Below are 6000 nucleotides of genomic sequence, written 5' to 3'. Positions count from 1 at the left end.
AGTGGCAGTAAAACCTACCTGGAGCTTTTCACCAAAAGAAGTCGCGAGGGTCGACAAGCTCCCCCAGGCTATGGTCAGCTCCGATAACCGATGAGTGGCATCGAACTGTTGCACCACACCACCGGAAAAAGAGGGACCGCCAGAAGCAAGAGAAGGGGAAGGAGAGGCCAGCTCGGGCGAAGAAGGAGCGACCAAAGCAACCTCCAGAGAAGCCGGAGCCAAACCCTCAGAAGGACCCGGCACGACGGCCACAGTCACCTCCGGAGCGGCCAAATCCGCAACTTCGCCAGGTAGCTCTGAAGCCCCCGCAGCAACTTCATCAACAGAATGTTGTGAGTCTTGAGGCTCGGAACTCGTTGGCACGACGGGAGGCAGAGAAGAAGTCGATGAAGAAACGAGAGAAGACGAAACACTGAAAAGTGATAAAAGGAAGCACCGATAAGAACCAGAAGAAGGAAGAAAGAAGCCAAAAAGATAAAAGCCAGAATTTACTTACCCGACTACTTTCTTCTTCGCGAAGCCAAAAGAAGGCCTCGTAGGGGGAACCACGACGGCGAAAACGTCCCCGCCACCCGGCGGCGGGAGCGGGATAGCCGACAACGGAGCCGCGGAAGAAGCCGGGGCTGGAACCGTGAAAGAACTCAGCACTGGAGGAGCGGTAGAGCTCGGGACAGAGGCAACCAAAGAACTCGACACCGGAGCTTCAAAAGAAGTCGGCGCGGGAGCCCCGGAAGAACTCACACCCGACCTCCGATTACTTCAAAAAATTCAAGACTCAAAGTCAAGACAAAGAAGAGAAATTCAATGCAACAAGAATATGAAAAACAACTCACCGCCGCATGATGAGGGGTACTTCATCATCCTCTTCTTCCTCAGCCAAGGAAACCAGAGCACCTGCTGGAAAGAGGATAAAAAGTACTCGATTCAAGAGAGAAATAGGAAAATAAAGGAACAAAGAGTATTAAATGTGCTCACCTAAGAGCATGCTAGCAACGATTGGAGTACCTGAGGGAGTACTTGGTTTGCGAGGCTTCTTGGAGACAGGTAGGCCAGATGAAGACCCACCCGTTCACCCCCTCTTCGGGACACTACGAGGACCACGAGGGACTAGACGAGGAACATATTCTTCATATACATCAACAAATCCGGAGGAAACCCTAGGAAGGGCTGTAGAGGTTTGGGACTTACTAATTGTAGAAGTTCCAGCTGGATGATCCCCAGTCTCCGCCACGGCAGGGAGAGCATCAAGGGGGATCGGATCGACAAAGTTCCGCCCAAGCTCCTGCGAAAAAGGATAAAACACCGAGACAAAGAGAAGCTAAGCAAGAACGGATGCAGCAAGAGTACATAAAGTACTCAAACAAAAAGATAGACAACTCACAGCTAGGGGCGGGTTTTTGGCTGAGAACTCGGAGACGGCAGGAGGAATGACGCTCACTCCTTTCAGCATCTTCTGGAGGCGCTCGAGTACCTCCTCACCGGTCAGCTCAAGAGCTAGGACCATGCGTGAAGGATCCTCGGCCCCAGAATACTCAAAGCCAAGATGCTCCCGCTCCTTCAAAGGCTGAACCCAGCGACGGAGAAAGCTCGAAATGATACCAAAGCCGATCAAACCCTGCTGTTTCAGTATGCTAATCCTATCAAGGAGCGGCTGGATCACCTGAATCTCAGCAGGTGACTCAAGCTTCTTGTCCCATCGGTCATTCACCATAGGACCAGATCCAGAGTGGACGACGAGGGAGGGGATCAAATTGGCAGCGTAAAACCACTCGGCACGCCAATCTTTTACGGAATCGACCAGGTCATAGTCAAAAAACTTAATCTTGAGACCCTGGCGAAACTGAATCCTGCAACCGCCAAGAACACTGGTTTCTTCACGACGGGGTTGAGGTTTCAGACGAAAGAAAAAGCAAAAAAGAGATAGAGAAGGAGGGATCCCAAGGAAGGCTTCACAAAGGTGAACAAAAATAGAAAGATGGAGAATGGCATTGGGGGTTAGATGGTTCAGACTAATCCCGAAATAACCAAGAAACTAATGAAGGAAGGCGGAAGCAGGAAGACAAAGTCCGGCGCGGATAAAGGAAACAAAGAGGACAATCTCACCAGGACCCAGAGCCAGAACCCGATGCTCGCCCGGAACTCTCCATTCAGCGATGACTTTGCTTTGGATCAAGCCATCGCTAACGAGCTCGCGCAGCTGGTCTTCGCTGTTGTTGGAGCCGGCCAAACCTTCTGAGCAGCCCGGCCATGAACTCCTGGTTTTCGATCAAAGAAAGAGACGACTCCTCGTCCACGAAGGTTGCCTGAGACTTGCTTGTGGTTTTCTTCTTTCCCATGAACTGGCAGAAGCAAAGAAGGCACTAGGGAAGAGGAAGCTAGGATGATGGTGCTCGAATGACAGCGACGATGACGGCAGCGGATTTCTGAAAGCTAGGGTTTAAAGGCAAAAGCTAGGCAGCAAGGGAAAGGAAGATAAAAGGTCCTTAAATAGATTTTTTAGTAACAAAAACAGCCCACAAGGCCCGTTAAAACACAGTGTGAGAACGCAACGGTCCATTTACCGACGCAGCTAAAACGACGGAGGGCACGAATCCACACAACGGTACAAACCAACGGGTAGATTTCAGACTTATTCGCACAGCACCACGGCAGGGTTATCAGATAGCTACAACAACAACTCGTCAAAGCCAAGAAGAAAGGAAGGGCTACCTCGCAAGGAACAAAGTAACCCGGTTATTTAAGAAAGAACTCGGTAATCTCATGAACGATAGGGATCACAGTAGAAAAGTAAAAGACAACTCAGAAGACAAGATTCGTTACATTACAAGCAACTTCAAAAATAGAAGATTACAAATCTTACAAGACCCAACGAACTCGGCGCCACGAAAAGCAAAGTAGCAAAGAGGAACACGGACACGGCTAGGCTCTAGAACGACTACGTGTCCCAAATTGCTACTTGGAAGGACAAACCGCCATCAGCTACACTGTTTTCTTCAAAGGACGGACGCAGTGCATCCAAGGCGGAAATCGGCAGCACGGCAGGGCAACATGGAGCAGAGAAGGCCGGCGGGCATCTGTCTACCCAAGACCGATGTGATGCTGGATATGGTGTTGATCTGCACCGGACAGTCTCAAGACAGGCGACGAGGATCAACCCAGAACTGCCGGATGAAGGAACGAAGCCCACATCACAAGACTTCCTCCAACTACCACCACGTACATCCTGGCACAATGCTGTCGTGGGATTAGCCTACCTCTAATCCCTATCACAAGACTTCCTCCAGCTACGACAAGACACACAGGAACTACAAAATATGCCCGGGGGCTGCTCTACTTCACAAACTACCATGTTCATAAACGCGAAGGTTTCAACAGAATGCCCAATGGATGAAAACAAAGCACTCCAGGACAGTATTTATAGACCAAAGGAGCGGCGCACATGGACTAGGAGTACCAACGAAATAAGCCTAACAAAGGACACAGTGAAAAGATAGGACACAATAATGGATGACTCAGGCGAGAGGAAGCAGTACTCGAAGACGGGCATATTCGGAAGAATATACCAGCACAGTACAACCCGTGAACAAAAGGCATTTACACTCAACCACCACCATACAACTACATTTGACAACAGCAGACTATCAAAGAATACGCCAAAACCATGCATCCGAGTTCTTCCTGAACAAAACAACACGGATATACACTCGGGGGCTCGGCCAGCATCATAGCTTAATCAACACTAAGCTAGGGAGCTTGGCCTTCATTTTCAACTACTCCCAGAGGCTCGGAACCAAAGACAAAGGACCAAGAATACAAGAAACTTAAGACTACAACGACGACACATCAAGACTCTTCATCCGACTTCTTTTCTAAAGAGAAGAACTCGGAGAAAGCATGGGGCTGCGGGATACATAGCCCTAGAATTTTTTGAAGACAAGAATCTAGACCCTCCAACTTTTACAAGCAACCTAGAATTTTTTGAAGACAAGAATCTAGACCCTCCAACTTTTGCAAGCAAAAGCAAGAGGCTCGGGGGCTACACTCACTGAGTGCAATTTTTACGAAAAATTGCACCCACCCAAAAAAGAATCCGGACATAAGCTCGGAGGCTGCATGCCGCGAAACTACTCAGATGATGGTTTAATCCAAGACTAAAGGGCCACTTCGGAAAGATGCCACAAAACTACTCGGATGATGACATAATCCAAGTCTCGGGGACTACTTCAGAACACAAATTTTCAAACAACATAAAGGATCAAGACCCTCCAACTTTTTGTTCCAAATAGCAAGAGGCTCAGGGGCTACACTCAGTGAGTGCACTTTTTCTTCGAAAAAACGCACGTCACCAAAAGACTTCCTCAACGCAGACCACTTCAAGACATCATGACAAAAAGAACCCGGAACGAGCCATGTTCGAGTTCTTTTTGATAAAATTTCAACGAACAATCAGAGCAACTTCAAGACAAGATCCTCCAGCTCCTTGTTCCAAATAGCAAGAGGCTCGGGGGCTACAACCAGATGGATGCACTTTTTCTTCAAAAAGCACTCACCACCCAAAGATCCCAAGAAGCGCTACAAGGTTTCGCTCCAGAAAGCACTCGGATGACATTTTGTTCCTACTCAACAAGACTTGAAGGAGCAAAGCGAGACTTTTAGAGCTCAACCATGAAGTGCTCGGGGGCTTGTCGATGCGGGACCCATAGGATACCCCGCAAGGGAGAGAGAAGATCCAGTCCAACTAGGATTCTTCCCATGTAATCTTAGTAGTAGAACTATTAGGTAATCCTATTAGGAAATCTCATTGTAAACCGACTAGGACTCTGGCCTCCTGACTATATAAAGGAGGGTAGGGCTCCTGAGAAAAAGGGACAAGGAAAACAACACAACATATCACAATCAATCCAACGCAAAGGCTAACGCCGACTGGACGTAAGGTTATTACTCGATCTACGATCGAGGGCCTGAACCAAGATAAATCGACTGTCTCTTGCATTAACCATCGAGTTCAGCATACGCCGAAGCCCAAACATACTACCCCGAGTACCCCCGTGGTAGGCTATCGGTGGTGAAACATCGACACTTACCCCTGCTCACCCTACTATTAGGCTAGACACACGCTTGCTGCTATATTTCATTGCTTATTACTTCTACTACGCTTTTACTACACTGTTGCGTGGTGGAAACTGGAGTTATCTAGACTGTGGGGAGAGTGCTGTGTGTGTGACTTGGGTGCATGGAGAGTGAGGGTTGTGCCGACCAAGTTGGAGTATACGATGAGCCTGGGGCAAGTCTTGCCATGGGGTGCTACCTGGGCACCCCTGGAAATGGATACCTATGGTGGGTAAATGGTATATAAGGTGGTCCTGGGTGTGAACCTGTGATGGGAGGAGCCCGGGATGGAGGTGCTATGGTGGCACGGTAAATGGAAACCCTGATGAAGACATTCTAGCTTGGTCATCCCTAAGGACTTACTAGTACTCAGATTCACTGGGAAGCCTTACGTACCACTCGCCCTATATGGTGCGGGATGGTCAGACTACTTGGTAGGATATTGCCACTACTGCTAGGTTGATAGCGGAAAGTGCGAGGGAGGTATGGGGCGCAGAGGATTTCCCCACACCCTTCCGAGACTTCATGGAGACCTTGTGGACCCGGCTCATGACTCACTGTTTTAGCCACCCTAGACTAGACTTGGGGTGTACCAAGGCTGAATGGTAGAGTGGCATTATCCTAGGCTAACAAGCAGCTGGAATCAGCCTAGTTGACGACGGTCAGCGAGGAAGGCAGATCTTGTGGTTATGTAAAACCTCTACATAGTGTATGGTTGATCGATCGATACATGTGCCGACTTGTCGGCTATGGACCTTTCCTGGGTTTCGCTTAAACTAGATAGTGATATGAGTCCTTCTCTTCTTCCCTCATGAGAGAGTGCCGGACGTAGCCAGGGGCTACGGGCCTTGAGACAGTGCCGAGAGGGAGTTGGCCTGTCGACTGAGCGAT

This window comes from Miscanthus floridulus, chromosome 5, assembly GCF_019320115.1.
Source record: "Miscanthus floridulus cultivar M001 chromosome 5, ASM1932011v1, whole genome shotgun sequence".
In the NCBI taxonomy this organism is placed as follows: domain Eukaryota; kingdom Viridiplantae; phylum Streptophyta; class Magnoliopsida; order Poales; family Poaceae; genus Miscanthus; species Miscanthus floridulus.
This window is presented reverse-complemented; position numbering follows the sequence as displayed.